Genomic DNA, 18,892 nt, shown 5'->3' on the forward strand with positions numbered 1-18,892 from the left:
TTAGTTGTGAATCTGGAATCACTATGTTGACATCACAAGGATTATTTTAGCTTTATAAGATTATCCAGAAAATCAGAATCATATTAAGTATGCCATCAACACACATAATCAGTGCTTCACTGATTACAAAGGGAGTAAACACCTTTCCTAACCAACAGGTGAACTCATCAAATAAAGAGCCTCAGAGAAATTTGCTGTTAAATCAGAGAAACATCGTTTCACATGTGAGATTTTAAGTAATAGCACTGAAGAGAACGGCACCAACTGAAATAAATGAAAAGACTGGATCCTTCATGTTTTATGGTTCCACACTTTCTCCCCTACTCTGGCTAATGGGAGCGGAAACTGCACAGCAATTCTAAAATTAGGAAATAGCAATAGCAAATAGTTTTGCTGATCTCAGGAGCCAAGGAGATTGTTATCATGTTTTATACACTTTATTACTTTAGAGATTTTATTTTGAACTGTAAAAGGTCTTGGCAAATCTTTAGTGATCAAAAGACCTGCTGTACCAGGTGTGTGCATCAACTTCAGGATAATTCCACATATTCTATTAATAGCACAGAATCTCAAGATTCAACACTTTAGAGCAAAGTTACATTCTCTTATGCATTATGGGATAAATTTTCAGGCTGATCAAATATGAAGCGTTAAACTCCATGTCTTCCTCTCTAGTGTCTAGGGAAAGGAGGAATTGTTTTAGGACTTGGCAGGAGTTCATAGAAGCATAGAATGGCTTAGGTTGGATGAGACTTTAAAGATCATTTGATTCCAATCCCCACTCCATAGGTAGTGACACCTTCCACTAGACCAAGTTGCTCAGAGCCCTATTCAGCCTGGCCTTGAACAAATCGAGGGGTGGGGCACCCACGACTTCGCTGGGCAACCTGTTCCAGTGACTCACCACCCTCACAACAAAACATCCACTGGTGTCAACTACACTTGGCACTATAAAACACACTATAGGATTCCTCAGATATCTACTTGCACAGGGGTCTCTAGGAAATAATACAGTCCTCTGCATGTAAAGTCTACGAGTGTAATTTATCTCACAATAAGGGGTTCTCCTTTTTCCATCCTATACCTCTCCCCTCCTTTGCCATTCCCCTCTGCACCAGGAGCACTGAGTTTATTCACTCTGCTTCTTTCAGCCACACTAGAGAGCGGATACTCCTTTTGTGCTCTGAAACCTGCAAACCCACAGTGCTTCCGAAGGGAACTTCCCTGTTCTGTGGAGGGGAGCAGCTCTGTGGTATGAGCTGGGCTCAGAGCTGCACACTGGCATGAAGGTGATAAAGGTGGGAAGTAATGAGACCCTGGGGGATGAAACATGAAGAGGAGGAGTTCAGTCTTTTTACAGGACTGTCTCTGCCTCCTTTCACTCTGTCAACCCTCTTGTTTCTCTGAATCACTGGCTTCAGTTTGTGGGATGATCTTTCTCTGAATAAATCCATTATCCAACAATTTTTTTCTGTATAAAACAAATAGGAGTAAAGAGAAGTGCTTTGGAGAAGTGCTTGTGTTCAGTCTTGGGAGAGAGACTAAGTGCTCAAACACTATAACATTGATTATTGGAGCAATGTGAGTAACACTTTGATATCTAAAAAAATATGTATATTAAAAAGATGAGAAACTGGCTGAACTCTCTATTCTGTGAAATTCTCATTAATATTTCCCTAAAATGAAATGGGTTTAGAAACCTGAGCAATCCGTTGATATCCTCACTTTAATAAAACAGTAAGTTTATCACATGAATATCCTACTGAAAAAACAATTATTTTTGTTTCAACAGCATAAACCTATTATTAAAACTGTTTTTTAATTAAAATCGACTCAGGTGCATTGAACAAATGGACAGCACCGAGCTTTTTAAGTAAAAACTTTGAACATGCAGAACAGTTAAAAGTTTATCTAAGGTAAGTAGATTTTTTTTCTCTTGAGAAAAAAAAAAAAGGGCTTATAGCCAGAAAAAATATATAAAAAAATTAATTTGTTTAATTTTATTTCAGTGTCTATGTGAGCTCTAATTTTATTTTCTTCCCAGCCTCATCAACATGACTGCCAGTTGTCCAAGGACAATTCCCTGGGCTCTCCAGCATGTCAGGAGGAGTTTCAGGACTGGGGTGGACTTTCACATCCACTTTCAATTACAGTATGATCTAAAAGGGTCTAGCTAGTGACAGAAAACCAAACCAGCTTTTTGTTGATTTGATACAGCAGATCACAGATTGGACAGGTTTCTTGCTATTAGCTTTAACAAGTAGGTTTTATCACACAAGATAATCTGTCCCTTTACTGGTAGCATGACTAAAAATATACCTTCCATTCACATACAGAGTTATCCAATCTTTGATGTACTCTTAGCTGGAGTTATTTTAATTGGGAAAAAGAAAAATATCAGATTACCTCCTGATGTGTCAAAAATGTTTCCATCCTCTTCTTCTCAGATGCTCCTTCTTTGAATCTCATTAGAGGTTTTGAACCCTGTGTTGACATTTGCCACACAAACCAGATGACACAGCATTTGCAGAGCCTGGGGAATCAGGAACCTCTCGAGCTTCATCACGATTTGACAGGACAGACACCTTCTGCATCTGTTCCTGCTCCAGCATCCCAGCCCTGCTGTTTGCCACAGGGTCTCCTGGCCTCAGCTGAGTCACTCATTTGGATAGTTGAATTCAAGTTAAAGGATTTGGAGTTATCCAGTGAAAGATATTCTATATCACTTATTTAGCCCCTTTTCTGCTTATGTTTTTTGTTTTATTTTTGAGACTTATCCCCAGCTGTTCTTACCTGTCAAGATTAACAATGCTACTTCTAGAATAAAACCTGAAGGAGCAAACTTGGCAATGTTCAAGCACATTAATTTCCCAAATAGCTGTAATGTGTGGCAGTCAGAGGTGCTGGTCTGTCAATGTGAGCGTGTGGTTCACCACTTGGATTTTGCCTTTGATTACAGTGCTGGTGAAAAGAGAAATGGAACCACATGGTGTGTTGTAAGGGATTAGAAAATTTAGACTACTTCAGCTTCCCACAGCCATGCTATTAGGATTTTGAAGTAGGTGCTGATGTAACTGACCTTGACTTATACCTTTATGCCCATTTCTGTAGAAGATCATGGAACCATAGAATATCCCGAGTGGGAAGGTACCCACAAGGATCACTGAGTGCAACTCCTGACCCTGCACAGGATAACCCAAGAGTCACACCATGTGCCTGAGAGCATTGTCCAAATGTTTCTTGAACTCTGTCAGGCTTGGTGCTGTGACTGCTTCCCTGGGGAGCCTGTTCCAGTGCCCAATCTGGTTACAGAACCTTTTCCTAATATCTACCCTAAATCTCCCCTGACATGGCTTCATGACGTTCAGATGTCGCTTGTACCCCATAGGAGATGTCCCTTGTACCCTTATACATGATCACACTGAGAGATTTGCCAGATGACCCCTGGCTTCAACAGGGCTCAGAACTCCACTCCCGAAGAATGCAAATTGGGAGACCAACGTGCAGTGACACAGATGGCGCAGCAAATAAAGCAAGTAATATACAGGTTTTTTACAGGGAAAAAAAAAAGCCTTTAATTTAAAACAAAGAGAATCCAGAATGAACTTATAATTGAAGTTTAATTGTCACTTTCCATAAAAGTAAAAATGCATAAGAAGAAGCTTTAAGAGCTAGCAATCACAGTTAAAAGCACAACATGAGCATCTGGTTCTTCCATATTATGGGTGATATGTTAATATATGATCTAAACATCATCTCTAATGTTTTATAAACAAAGATAAATTAACAGGATCAGTTTTCCATAGCAAATATTCTCCACCTAACAGGATAATCTTTGAACACTAATAATAAACCACAAATCATATTTACTCTTGAGTTTACCCTCGTGCTGTAATTTAACCCAGCTTGAGACAATATGGCAAACTCTATTAGCAAAAGCATAATTTACTTTTTACTCTAAAGAATTACTTTTCTTTTAAGGTGGTTTTACACAGATAAAGTAACTCTTAGAGTGAATGAATTAATGATAATTAATATTTACTCATTAAATTAACTAATCTAATTAAATAATTAACTTAATCTGAGTTTCCCCAAAAGTATGCATCCAATACTATGAGCACTCATGCATTAAATGTTACAATTCTTCTTTGTATCTTTCAAGATGACATTTATGCATGGAAGTGCATAGATATTATTAAGTTCTGTACATGATTAGAACATACTATATGTATGTGCTAATTCAAGGGCTAAGATGATTTCCTGAATTGAGAATGATCACATGGAGTGCAATGTAATTCAAGGGTGGAAAAGCCATTCTTCTAAATATATTTGATTTTTACTAAAAATCCACTCATAGATCACTTAGTATTAATGTCTGGGGGGGGGGAAGGAGAGAGAAATGGAAATTCCATGCCACAAGAAAATGTTACTTTTTCACTAGATAAAGGTAACCTAGAAAATTGAATAAATGAAACCCTCATTGTGAAGAACTGTACATATATTTACATGATCACAAGTGACTGAAGATGTTTGGAGGTTTTCTTCTCTCCGATGGAGATTCCCACTCCTCAGGTAATAAGTTGTTCCAGCTGACCCTTTTCACTCAGACTTGTGCAGTCAGTCAGGTCTTACCTGAAAGAAAATTAACTTGAAAAGTGATAGTTTCTTTGAGTACATCTAACTACAACTTTTGTCTGGGCAAACTGCCAGAAAGCTGGGAGGGTCAGAAAAATAGGCGAGTAGGGACATGGTTAAACTGTACTGGTCAAACTTTCACACTAAAAAAGCTTTTTTTATAAAGTAATGAAATAAGCTGATCCTTTAGTTTCAAGTGGGAAAATGATGCATAGAGGGTTTTTTCTGCCCAGATGCCAAGTCTGGATTCTTAGTGGTACCATATGTGTCTTAGAAAAGAAAAAAAAAAAAAAGAAAAACCAAAGAAATAAAACCTAAAAACAATAACAAAATCCGCCAGAGTTGAGATGATTGAGGGATTGGAACATCTTTTGTATGAGGAAGGGCTGAGGGAGTTGGAACTGTCCAGTTTGAAGAAGAGAAGGCTCAGGATGGTTTTATCTCTCTGTATAAATACCTGAGGGGAGGAAATGAAGATGAGGGAGACCAACTTTTCCTGGAGGAATCAAGTGATACAAGGTGAAATTAATTTAAAAAAAAAAAAAAAGAAAAGAAAATCCACAACAAATTCCATCTGAATACAAAAAAGCACTTTTTGATTGTGAGGTTGACAACACTGTCTTGTGTTGCTCAGAGTCGCTACAGAGTTTTCATAAGGGCACTGTCCTACACAGTCTGCTTTAACTGATCCTGCTTGAGTGGAGGTTTGGAATTCTTGATCTCAAGAAGTTCCTTCCAACCTTGATGATTCTTTGGTTCTGTGATTCCATGAATTAGCTGTAACTTACAATGTGGTAGGTTTTATGTAGCTTTAAAGCTGTAAACTTTATAGTTGTTTTCACTGAACTGTTTTTCATGAAACATCTTACTTTTGTCTTACTGACACTAATTCAGAAAAGAAAGTAAAATGGATGGACTTTCATTAGAATTCCTCAAAATATCATGTCAAAGGTATGTTCTCCTGTAAACCCTAAAGCTTGAATGACATCTCAAGTGACTACCGTCCTCAGGGACTATATTCCAGTTCTTCCTTTATGGAGGAATAAGGTCAAGAAGGCAATATTATGAAACCTTTCTCCTTGCCTTAAGATGCAGACATAGGTAAGCAGGGTTCTCACAATGTCTTTATGTCTGTTTGCCAAGATTAATCTGCTTAACTTAAGCATAGTATAGATATCTGAATTAAAAGGTCAGTCACTTCAACTTGTCTTTCCAATAAATGGCAGAAATAATTGCCCAGGAAATGGCTGAGGTCATAACCCCTTTCAGAGGGGGAGGTTATTTCACCTTCTTCTACTCTTGGTTTGAAGTTAGGATTGCTGTACCCCAAAAATATCTTGCTGAGGGTAAATCAATCTCACTGTCCATGTTGCAGATGTTAAAGAGCACTAATCCCACTTCCAATGCCTGAGGAATGCCATCACTGCCCTCTACTTGGACATTGAGCTGTTGAGCCTGACTCTTTGAGTGTGACAATCCAGCCAAGTCCTTATCCACCAAGGGATCCATCTGTCAGATCCAAGAGAGATCCAAGAGACAAGGATGTTGTGTGGGACAGTGCCAAATATTTTGCACAAGTCCAGGAAGATTAAACCCATAAAAGCCCTGAATACACAAACGAAACAGAAAAAAGTGCGGAGAATGGTGCTAGTTGCTTGTGTGGACATGACATGTCAGAAAGCATTATCTGTTCATTGTTTTATATCTCCTCCCAACTTGAATTTTTACACAATATATTGAGTGTAAGAGCTCAAGTTTCTGCAGCCACTGCCTGACTGATGCTCCCTCTGATTAGTATTAAACACAGAGGTAGATCCCTGTCCTCAACGAAAAGAAGAAAAAACATTTTAACACTTCTGTTTGAATCTATCATCATCCAGAGGTAGTGCATCATATATCATTGCATGTGTGAGGCACTGGGAGTCATATATGGATGAAGAGGATCTGGCAGGCAAGATATCTGATAAATCTGCCCCAAGCAACATCAGTGCATCCAAAAAGGATCAGAGCAGCGGTTACTCATGCTGCAATTTAGGTGCAAAATATATGATCCTGACTCTCTGTCTTTGTGACCTTATAACCCAAAATGATTGACAATCCACCAGCAGGTCCATTTTCTTCTCTTAGGAAAATAGCAACAGCTGTCTCTGAAGCAACCTACAAGAACCAGGTAGTAATATGTCTTCAGTCATCCTTTCACCAAGCAAATTACAGTATTCTGGACAGGGTAAGAAAGAGGCCATCTGTTACTCCTCTTGATGAAATGTTTTGTGTGGAAATATTTTTTTACCTTGCAAGGTGGCCTCTGAGGTGTAAAGCAGCTCTACCACACATCTGTCTGTCACTGAGGCATCACTTCAACTACTAATGCCTCCTCTTCTGCTCACATTAGATAGATTTATATTTCAGTATTTTCTTTTATTTTTTAGGGTTTTTTTTCACCAGCTTCCCCCCCTCCCCCCCAACAGGAAGGAGTTTTGGGGGTTTTGTTTTGTTTTTCTTCTTTACATCTGTCATTGTGGAGCATCAAAATTGTCTTGATAACTCTTTCAGCTGATGTTCTATACTAAAGATTCTTCTTCACACCTTCATATGCTATTGGGGGTTTCACGTGTTTAAAACACTTCTGTGGAAAGTGGAATGGATTTTCAACATATTTTGAATTTTCTCTTTATAACAACATTCATCCTCTTTATTTTTCCATAATTTCAAGGGCAAGAAAACAACCTCTGGTCTTTTGGAATAGGTGAAAACTGGTCACCAAATTAATACCCTGCAGAACTGCGCAGAAATGGTTTTGGTAGGGTTTTACAAAAGTGTATGAAAGAAAAATACCCTTCAAAATCCTAGAGAATTACAGAAAATTGCCTAATGACTACATGGTTTTTTGAATGTTCTAATAGAAATCTGTGCCATATACAAAAGTATCTGACTAATTCTCATTTCGTAAAAAAATATTCTTCATTCATAGCATCAGGTTCTTCTGTGAGATATATTTTACTAGCTTAGTCCTTACAGTACATAGCATAAATCAACAAACACAAAAGTACTACTTAGCCAAATAAGACTGTAAGTCAACAACTGAGATATCTGCCCTGAAGAAATATATAGAGAATTTTTGCTTGGATAGAAGTACATGGATTGTCCTTCAACATCATACTAAATGTTGCCAGACTGGTAGTTTAAAAAGAAACCTCTATAAATTATTACTTATATGTGTACATCTAGGGATCTGGGGATATGTCTTTGGTACCACATCAGACCTATCACCTTGCAAATTCAGCATTACCTGCTTGAGTACTCCCTAACAACTCATGAACATTGGAACCACTGAACAACACGAGCAGATCATTCTCCTTCCTGTTTATTATAAAAGGGTTCAGTTACTTCTCTGGAATCCTGCAGGATAGTGTTTATAGCTAGTTGGACTGCTTCAGATTTGGCTATATGCAATGCTCACTCAGGTTGTTCACCTGAGCTTCTAATCCCATGCTTTCAAATACAGCGTCCTCCAGAAATCCCCTCTTAGGTGCTAAAATACATAGCTGTTCCATCAAAATTCTTGGGTTTACTCTTGACAAATTAAATATCTGAAGCTTTCCCAAGGCACAAACCAGGCAACTGCAAGCAATTTCAAAAATTGAATGATAACAACCCTATTGCAGTCTCCTGACCTTCACATATTTCTCTGAACAGCTATAGTTCTTCAAAAGTTCTAAATTTCAGCCAGTGGGCTTTGCCACTGAAAAGTGTTGTGGTTTACAGGTGATGAAACAGAGAACAGATTTGGTCCAAACAGGCAATATGAGGAAACCATTAGGTCATTCATTTTCCCTTCATCTCTCTTTTTCTGTCCTCAAATGACCTATTTTAATAAACATTGCAACATATTGCAGACACAGTGTTTTTATTCTGAGGTATGATATGCATTTCCACCAGCATTATCTCTTTCAATAGTTTGTGTACGGTGTAAAATCATGGAATCATAGAATATGCTGAGTTGGAAGGTATCCATCAGGATCATCAAGTCTATGCTACCTACTAAATATTCTAGTTTGGAATACATCTGCCTCTATCATATGTTTCTGTGTTTAAAGGAGTGAAACACCCCTCCGTACAAAATATGCAGATTAGCTCTTTAAAGGAGTGAAACACCCCTCCGTACAAAATATGCAGATTAGCTCTATCTATCCTGTCAAAAATGTGCTGATTCTGCTGCAAAACACTTGTATTGTCTGCCATGGGCTTGGCCTAAGCCATAACTATTCACAGAATTAAGGCAGTTAGGCCTCAATTCAGAATTTGTTCCTTACAGGGAAAGATTTAAGCCACTGAACTCAAAAGGATTAAGCGTGGGCTGAAAATAGAGCTGTTGGTTAAGTACTTTCCAAAAGGAAGCCTTTATGAAATCCTCTGCTGTTCTGCTTTTATTCTTCCAACAAACAACTTTATCTCATGGTCACATTCTAACAAAGAATAACACTAATACATTTTTAATGTTCAGATTATCTGGATTCTCTGTGACCCAGTTCAATTGATTCTTTACATGAAACAGGGCTCTATACTTTCAGTCACTTTTCCTTAAATTCAGTTTCTCTATTTTTAATCATTCATTAAAATTTAAATGATAAATCAACAATAATCTCATGTTGAAGCCCTGTTTGTATGCATGGAAATCAATGGTAAAGTGTTTGTTGAATTGATGGAACAGTATCCAATCCTTTCTATGTATTGATCTAGCAAGATAAGGTTTAAACTATTTTCTATTTTGAGAGTTCAGCATATCCTTACAGTATCCCTAGAACTGATAAAATCAGGCAGCCTGATATGAAATGGCAAGATGCCCATTGACTTTCAAGAGCGAAAGAATGTTAGACAACAATCTTCTGTATATTGTGTGCTTTTGTCCAAGGGCTGAGTCCATGTTAACAAGCAGTGTGGTGCAACACAAGGATATCTGAAAAGTGGAACAGTTTATGAAGATAAAGTAAGGTACTCACAAATCATTTTTCAAGTTTTTTATTTAAATCTGTCCTGATATTAATTCCTGGACTTAATATATGCCTTTGGTATATTAGTAAGGGACTGATAGCAAACTAAATTAATACCAGTTAAATTGATACTCAGTACTAATTGTTATAAACTTTCCATGTATATAATCCTTTAGACACAAACAATTGACTGAGTCTAGGACTAAGTCTGTTTCCAGATGCACCTGTGCTCCCCCTAAGGAGAAATTTAGGGGGTTCATTCTGAATCTCATGACTCAACAGGAAGATCTTCCTCACCCTTTTGTGTCTCTACTACTCTAGTTTGATTCTAGTAAAATTTTGTATGTTTAATCCATGTGACAAAGTAACAGAGTGAACCTTGCCATCAATCTCCTTTAAGTTGCACTTTCACAACATCGTCTTGAAACCACCTGTGACAGTTATTGTTTAAGTGATGTAAATAACTCCTTTGTGACAAATTGGTCTAGTTGGCAGGATTTATGACAGTTGCTGTGTTGTTTTCCCAGCAACATCTGGGTAATTGAAATCACCCAGGAGGATCAGGTGCTCTTCGCCCAAGACTTCCTTGAGCAGCCGAAGTAAGTTATCATTAGTCTCATATTCTTTATCCGAATTTACTTCATTTAAAAACATAAATTTGAACTTTTAAAAAGTTGGAAGAGCTGAACAGGGCAGGAGAGATAGAGATATGATTCCTGTCATCATTCTTCTCTTATTTTTATTAGTCACATAACTGTTGGAAGACATGCTTAAATAAGCATGTTGCCTTGTGGGACATGCCATCTTGGCAGAGGAAGAAGGCATATGCCCAAAACAGCTTGAAATTTATCTAGAAACAGGATGCAAGAAGAAAGAGATAATAAGTTTTCACAATGAATCTTAAAAATATGCCAGAAACCCTACCAGAATTAATAGCACTATTCATTCATTTTGACTGCAGTGTGGATTACGTATCTTAGTGTGCAAACGATCTCACAGGGTGTCACAGAATCACAGAAACACTGGAAGATACCCACAAGGATCATCAAAGTCTAACTTCTGGCCCTGCACAGGACATCCCCAAGAATCACACCATGTGCCTGAGAGTGTTGTTCAAGCTCTTGAACTCTGGCAGGCTTGGTGCTTGGTGCTGTGTTAGAGGATGGATATAAAACTGTTAAGAGTAACAACACTGTAAGATAGAGCGATTCTAGAGATGTTGCTATCTTGTGGATATATCTTGAGGATGATATGAGGACATCTGGCTTGACTCTGTATCTGATGGAATGTTTGGTTCAGAACAGCACATCCCAAAGAAACCATCTCTCAGAGTCCAGTAGTACTTGGATAGTAGATGTGTATTTCCACCAGATATATTGCGATGTTTCTTTTGGATAGGCTATTTCACATCACTGGTAACTCAGGGACTGCTTCTCTAAGTTCTGCTGAGTTACATGAGGTATTTGGCTGGCTCAGAATAGCTCAAAAGGATGCTGTTCTCTGATTTTGGTTTGCCTATTTCTTCCCAAACATTGCTCAAAGACTTGGAGTATTTTCATTGCCTTTAAACACATAAGACCACTTGATGTCATTTCTCCAAATTTCAGATATTTGTGATTGGATGATAGAAATTTCTGGTGAGTTATGTATTATTACCTCTCGCCTTTCTATCTGTTCTTTCACACTCAAGGAACCTCAAATAGCTATCAGTGCCTGTGCATGAACAACAACAACCCAAATGTTGTTTCTTGCCAATGTAAAATGGTGTTGTATGATTCATTCCCCAAGTACTTCAAAGTCCTGTATTTGTTACCAAATATTGCAATTTATTTTTAGATTTTATATGAATCAATATGTTCTCACAGAATCATGAAGAAATCAAGATTTATCTGCATGGAACAAATATTTATGAAGAGAGACAATAAAATTTAGCAAATGGTGGGTGAGTAGTAAGTACTGACTAATGATGCACTTGACTAAAGTTGGGTTTTTTTTTTCTAATTGGTTAGAAGTAAGTAGTTGATTATATTTAAGTGACCATGTTAATTACTGCATCTCTTAAATTTAGTGAACAATTAAAATGAAGCACTAGAGACTTGTAATACCGAAGGGAACAATCTTACAGTGAGTGTTACATGAAGGGAAATTAAACAACCTGATACCACTGAGCCTGTTCCGCCTGATAATTCCACATATCAGTATATTAACAGAGCTTGAATCTAAATTTCATTCTGTGTTTTGCCACTGCATTATCTACCATGTCCAAGGATCTGACCTTCTTATTCCCTTTTAGTTACTGGCAGAACTCTCACAGCCTGCAGTATGCATTGGATCAGGCATCTCAAATCACCCAAAAGACTGGCTTTTTGGCCTAAAATAATGGAAGTCTACCAAACTGATTTGTCACCTTTGCCTGATGTTCACACATACTAATGAGTTCTGAAAATGTTAATTTGCTTTGTGTCTAGATCAAATACACTGTTCTGTCAGGATAAAATGAGTTCAGAGCCAACAAATTTGCATGAGTGCAGTTTATTCTGAAAATATTTACATGTCATTAATACATTAACATAATATGATGTTCAGAGCATATTTAACTGTGACTGCGATGCTCCTGGTTGGGAACAGTGGGCAGTGGAAAGATCACAGCTGTACTATTGTGGGTTTTTTTTAGACATCCCTGGATTACCTTATATCAAGGGAACCGACATCATCTGCTGAAGTGAAAGTTGATCACAATATTTTAAGCTATTATTTTCCTATGGCATCATCTATTTTTACAGGTGATGGACAGTTTTGAGTTACTGGACACATGGGACTGGATTCTTCTGCCCAAACACAGGTGTCCACCGCCACTTTAGCTTCTCTGTATCTTGCCTGGCCTCTAGCTCTCATTTGAGAGGAGAATGTGTGTATCCAACAACCCAACATAAATTGGGTATGACAAAGAACTTCAAATAGGCATCACTGCCTGTGATTGATAACAGAGAAGAATCCTGGGTCTTCCCTTTCTATAACGTAAGGATGAACACCTTGTTCATGTGCAAATAGCAATGTATTCACACTAACAGTTAAGGTCTTAATCTGGACCTGAGTCGTACCCATAGTTAGTATACAGGAACTCCCTGGAGATTCCTAAACTTTCTGTTGAATGCCAAGACTACAAAGATCAAACATTCAGAGTAAGTAAAATCTTCCTTTTGCAGAGACCTTCAGGCAGATCTCTATTGAATTTTCTCATAGTAGAAAATAGGGAATATTTTTTTACAGTTTTATGGGAAAAAAAGACTGTGTTACTTCTCATGATAACAGCAAAGAGAATCTGCTGGGATGACACAGCCTAACATTATTTTTTTCCTACACTTCCTATAGAGAGGCTTTTTTCTAGCATAGTTTGAGTGGCTTTTCTAACCCAGTGCAGCATTATGACCCCATCACACAATTAAGGTGTTTCTCAACACTTCAGCTGACCAAGTAGTAGATTGGAGAAGCCATTATACTAATCCCGCAACAGATTCTTCTGTCCTGTATATGGGTCTCATCCTATTGAATAACACTTTTTTTTCAGGAAGCTTTTTTCTGACTTACACCTGCTTTTCACTGCCATGAGCAGTAGTGAGGGGTCAGTGAAAATCATAAGAAGATCAGAGTCTTGTACTTGGTAGTGAAGGCAAAACTGCATATGCTGCCCCAAACTCCTGCATAAATTAAAACTTTTTATTAACAAAACCTGAGCCTTAATTATTTCAGGCCGAATGGGAGCAGTGGCCACCAAAGCATTCCTGCAGATCACACCTTTAGTTGCAGAGAGGGAATGAAAGTGATCCAGAATGGGTCAGTCTCAGCTGACTCACCTATTTTCAAACTTAACCAAGTCTAGGATCTGACTGGCAAATCCAAAAGGCTCTGTGCACATAAGCAGTATCAGGGGTATGGCCTTATGGCATTCCAGAATGAACTGAAGGAAGATTTGTGCAAAGTAGCTTTGTGGGCACTCAAAACTATCTGCCTCTGCTATTTGGCAAACTTTGTGAACAGGGAACTCAGGTGGGAGGTTATTTTTCATCTGCAGCTTTAAGTCAGACCTGCTGCTCAGTGGAGCTGGCATTTTTCAAGTGTGGACTTTCTGGAGGGTAATGGGTGGTTATGTTTCTCTTGACTGAACAAGAGTTTGAGTAGCAATGGGCTGCCTGGCAACACGACTGCTCCAGGCTGGCTGTGTGATGTCAGCCAAGGCTGTGTGTGACATCAACCAGCAGCTGCCAGCCCTGAGCTGATTGCAGCCATATGATGATCTCCCATTTGGATTCACATGCAAACAGCTCATTCATGCTCAGCTGCTGCTTTCTTCCCCGGGAAAAAAAAGTCTCTTTGATACAATGATGGTACAGGGAATATCATCAGACCTTTAAAAAAAATAGAACGTTTAGCTCCATCACGGTTTTGAACAATGGTTTGGAAAATTGGTCCCCTTAAGGTGCAAATAAAAATACACTGCTGAAGACATGATGAGGGACATCAGCACTGCTGACTGCCAAAAGGTGTTTTATAGAATCTCCTGCACATTATAGATAGGGTGGCTGAGGGCAGGTGGAAAGGGAAAGGGATCACTATGCCTTCTTTTAAGCTGCCTACCCTCAAAATGTATCAAAGCAATTAGAGCTGAGGCTCAAACATAGCAACAAACCAGAGAATGTGGTTGGCACTAACACTGTGGTTGCAGTTAAAACCCTGCCCAACACACAGAGCCGTTCATGCTCATGACCGTGAAGAATTAGGTTTGTATAACACACAGATTTTGTGACAATGGAATTTGAGGGGTTTTTCTATTTATTTACTCTTATTGCATAGCACTGAATAGTTCATTCTGGAATAAGCACAGCTAGAGACATAAATTAGTGTCATAGTCCACATTACCCGGATGATCTTTAAGGTCCCTTCCAACCCAAACCACTGTGATTCTATGATTTTTTTCCCCATGAATTAGACCTCTAGAGGTGTGTGTAGTTCATTAGAGGGCAGCACTGATATCAAGAGCTCTGTTACTTGCTATTTGTTCTGAGAACACTTACTCAACATCATTAAAGCCAGCGTAAAAAATTCTCCACCGCAACTTTTGCTGATTTCTAGAATGCTATTATTAGCTTTCTGGTTATAGCATATGTATATCTCTGTATACTCATGTGTGCATAAAAATCATTTGGCAAGGGCCATTTCCCATTTAGTTTTAGCATTCTTGCAATCTTACTTCTATATGTTTGCATCAAAGAAGGTCAGTTGCATATCAGATATACTTTAAACATCACCATCTTTCTGTTTTTTTCTTCACTATTTATCCACTTGAATGACTATATTATTTTTAAAACTCCTAATTAAAACGTAATTTTTTTCCTCAATTATGATTTTTTTTCTTTCTCTTTTTTTTTTTTTCTTCTTTATCCTATTTTGTTTTTGTTTTTTTAAAGCTCTGAGGTTTTTGCAATGACAGGACTCATGTTCATTCAGTTTGAGATTTGTGTGTTTTTTTCAGCTAAGAGCTCAAGATGTTTCGGCATCAGATGCATTAAACTAATGTGAAAGGAAAATGAAAAGACTAAAAAAGTTTCAACCATGTTTATAATAACAAAACATTAAACATTCATTCCAGAACACCTTGGAACTTGATGGCTTTTCCTAAGGGTGTTTATTCATTCTATAAAGTGCCAGCAGCTTGAGTGCATTTCTAGAAGTTCTAAAAGATAAAAATAAAAGCAGAAAACAGTGATTATTATCTACTTATTTATATCACATTATTCAACTCCACACAGAAATACAAGATTTACTGAAAGATGTTCACAGTAATTCCCCCTCTAGTGGTCATTTTATCCGATGTACTGATAAATAGGACAGGCTGGACACTTTACAGGTAAACAAGTTTTTAAATTATAAAAGAGGGGTTTTGTCATATTTATGTTTACTTGCAAAACTGATTTTTTTTTTTCCTTAAAAAATTCTGAAATTTGAATTATCTTGAGTTTCATCTGATCTGTGAAGGTCAAGAATTTCTCTCAGACAGAATCTCTCTGTTGTAGAAATAAATTATTTTAAAACAAGAGAGAAGGTGACCAAATGAGCTACCTGTCCCTGCTGAGAGAGAAAGCACATGGGAGAGATCACATAAATATTCTGCAGAATACTAATGAAAGTGTATCGTTAAATGATAACAATTAAAATTTCAAATTAGATTTCTGTGGAAAAAAAGGCACAGCAACTCACAACATTAAAGAATCACAAAATTACAGAGTCAGGTCCAACCCCCCTTCTCAAGCAGAGTCCCTCCTGTAGGTTACCAAGAGCTGTGTCCAGTCAGATTTCAACTGTGTCTAAGGATGAAGACATTACAAACTTTCAGAATCACAGAAAGGTAAGGCTGGAAGGGACCACAGTGGGTCATCTGGTCCAACTTCCCTGCTCCAGCAGGATCATCCCAGAGCATCCAGATGGCTCTTGAAAATCTCCAGTGAGGGAGACTCCACAACCTCCAGTATTTGAGCACCTGCAAAGTAATAAAAGGGTTTTTTTATGTTCAGATGTCTTTTGTTGTGGTCAGGTGTTGTCTCTTGGCATGTCACTGGATGCCACTGAGAAGAGTCCATCTCTCACTGATTCATTCTCTCCTGCACAGTATTTATCCACGAGTAAGATTCCCCCCCTAACATCCCCAATCTCTTCTCCAAGTTGAACAGACCCAGCTCTTCCAGCCTCTCTCTTTATATGAAAATTGTTCCAATCCCTTCATCATCCTCATGGTCATTCTCTGGACTCACTTCAGTAAGTTGATATACATATGATCATCACACCCAAAATATACATGTATACACATGTATAGATGCATATAGATATAGGAATGTTCTGCAGAAATAGATGTGTATAGATATAGGAATGTTCTACCTTAGTCTTCTGAGACCTTTTGGGACAGGAGGTGAGGGAAGATATTAGGCTGCCTTGAGCCCTACCACTGCTACAATGGTTAGCTGGGGAAGCCTGTCCACAGAGTACTGCAGCAGTCTTGGATTAGTTGATGCAGCCTCAGGCATTTCAGACTAGCTGTGGGTTGAGATAAAGACACCTTAAAAGGTAAAGCAAAGGCTGTGTGTGTAATCAAAGAAAAATAAGGAATTAATTCACTACTACTCATCTCCAAGAAACCAAGGTTTTATCATGCCTAATGGTTACTTAGGAGGACAGACACCTGAGCATCATTCCCTTCCTCCATCATACACCAGATTATATGCTGAGCATGATGCCAAAGGGTCTGGGGTATCCCTTGGGTAAGTTGGGGTCAGCTGTCCCAGCTGTGTCCCCTTCCTGTTCCTTGTGCACCCCCACCTCTTTGCTGGCAGGGCAGTGAGGAGCAGAAAAGCCTCTGATGCTGTGTAAGCTCTGCTCAACAACAACTGAAACACTGTTGTGCTATCAACTCTGTTTTGGTCATACATCCAAAGCACAGCCACCACATGGGCTGCTGTGAGTTAACTCCATCCCAGCCAAAGCCGATACAGAGAATCAACACTGTGATTGAATTTTACAGGTACCATCCATATACCTTTTATATTTTTTATATTTAACAAGGTCAAGAGTTAAAACACTTTGAAATTCAGATATGAATTACAGTATCGTTACCTAGAGGGACAGGTACACAGTCAGGCTTGCGCTTTTCACGCTGAGGGAGGTAGTGTGAAAATATATATCAGGATGAGAAAGCAGCCAGGAGCACCAAGCCTTCTATCTGCCACATCTGACAGTGCATTGGGGCAATATACAGAGTTTTGAGAAGCTCAGTGAAGAGCAAAAACAAACCTTGAAGAGGAATCAAGGCTTAGGTTAGAATCGTAGAATCACAGAATGGCCTGGGTTGTAAGGGACCTTAAAGATCATTCAGTTCCAACTCCCTTGCCATGATCAGGGACACCTTCCACTAGACCAGGTTGCTCAGAGCTCCATCGAACTTGACCTTGAACACTTCCAGAGATGGGGCATCCACAACTTCTTTGGACAACCTCTTCCAGTGTCACGCCACCCTCACAGTAAAGAATTTCTTCATAATATCTAGCTTAAGCCTCTCTGTCAGTTTGAAGCTGTTTCCCCTTGTCCTTTCACTACATGCCCTTGTAAAAAGTCCCTCTCCCTCTTTCTTGTAGGCTCCCTTCAGGTACTGGAAGGCCACAATCAATTAGGTCACATGCAGGTCTTCTCTTTTCCAGCCTGAACAATCCCAATTCCCCTAGCTTTTCCTCAAAGGAGAGGTGCTGCACCCCTCTAATCAACTTGATGGCCCTCTTCATTATACTAGTGCAGAAAGCAGGTTAAATTCACTGTATTAGCAGTTAAGATATCATTCTTGTGACTAAAGAGTTTGGCCCTTTTCCAAATAATTTATGCCTGACCTATTCCTATTTCAGATAATTTCACAAATAGTCATTTTATAATGGCTTCATTCGTCTGTAAAGGATGCTAAAAGGAAATAATCACAGTCTATATTAAGCACTCATTTTCTCTATCCTGTAGAGGAGACAGCTGTCAAGGTAGGGTTTTGATAAATCATGAAACCTAACAAATTAAAAAACCCCACAGACATCAGTTATAAGTCATTGTCATGTAAATAACTCATTTGTTTCATAAATATTGTCTTAATTGTCAAACAGGCAGCATGAGGCACAAGCCAATGTGATTAGACCAAGATGTAAATATGAATATAAAAGATTGATCAAAAACATTTAAAAGTTACTCAGAATCTAATAATTTGTGTATGTAACTTACTCTGGAAGTCAAAATAACAAAGAAATTATCTAGAGAAGAAAAATATAGTGATCTTTGAATGGAAAGCTACTTAAAAAAATTATGTGATTTCATGGTAGGTAAAGTAAACAATAGTGAAATGAAAGATGGATTCTCTTAAGAATGATTATAAGGAATTAGAGACAGAAGACAAAGGAAAAACCAAAGTAATTAAATAACCATCATCAACTAACATAATTGGGGAGAGGGGTGAAGAACTGATTAGTCACTTTAACGCTTGTTGGAAAGATGGGATCCTTTAAGAATGTTAAAATGACAAGTCATGGAATGACTAAAATCCTTTAAAGGAAATGGAACTTAAAAAACCCATAAAATATGGAATAAAGAATTATGGATTAAATGGAAAACCATATGTTCTATCCATTAATGTCTATTCATTCATGTTAAAAGCCTACGGAATGAATCAACTAATTAAACTGTTCAAAATG

At 38.2% G+C, this 18,892-nt stretch overlaps 1 long non-coding RNA gene across 1 annotated transcript; it reads right to left on the reverse strand.

Annotated features, from left to right (window-relative positions):
* Window positions 1-789: 789 nt before the first annotated feature.
* On the reverse strand, window positions 790-17,716 carry LOC116793310. Its single transcript, XR_004359449.1, has 3 exons — window positions 17,692-17,716; window positions 11,055-11,059; window positions 790-908 (listed from the first exon to the last, which is right to left on the reverse strand). It is a non-coding gene; the product is annotated as an uncharacterized LOC116793310 (long non-coding RNA).
* Between the last annotated feature and the right edge of the window lie 1,176 nt (window positions 17,717-18,892).

The sequence above is a fragment of the Chiroxiphia lanceolata genome, chromosome 1 (genome assembly GCF_009829145.1).
Source record: "Chiroxiphia lanceolata isolate bChiLan1 chromosome 1, bChiLan1.pri, whole genome shotgun sequence".
In the NCBI taxonomy this organism is placed as follows: domain Eukaryota; kingdom Metazoa; phylum Chordata; class Aves; order Passeriformes; family Pipridae; genus Chiroxiphia; species Chiroxiphia lanceolata.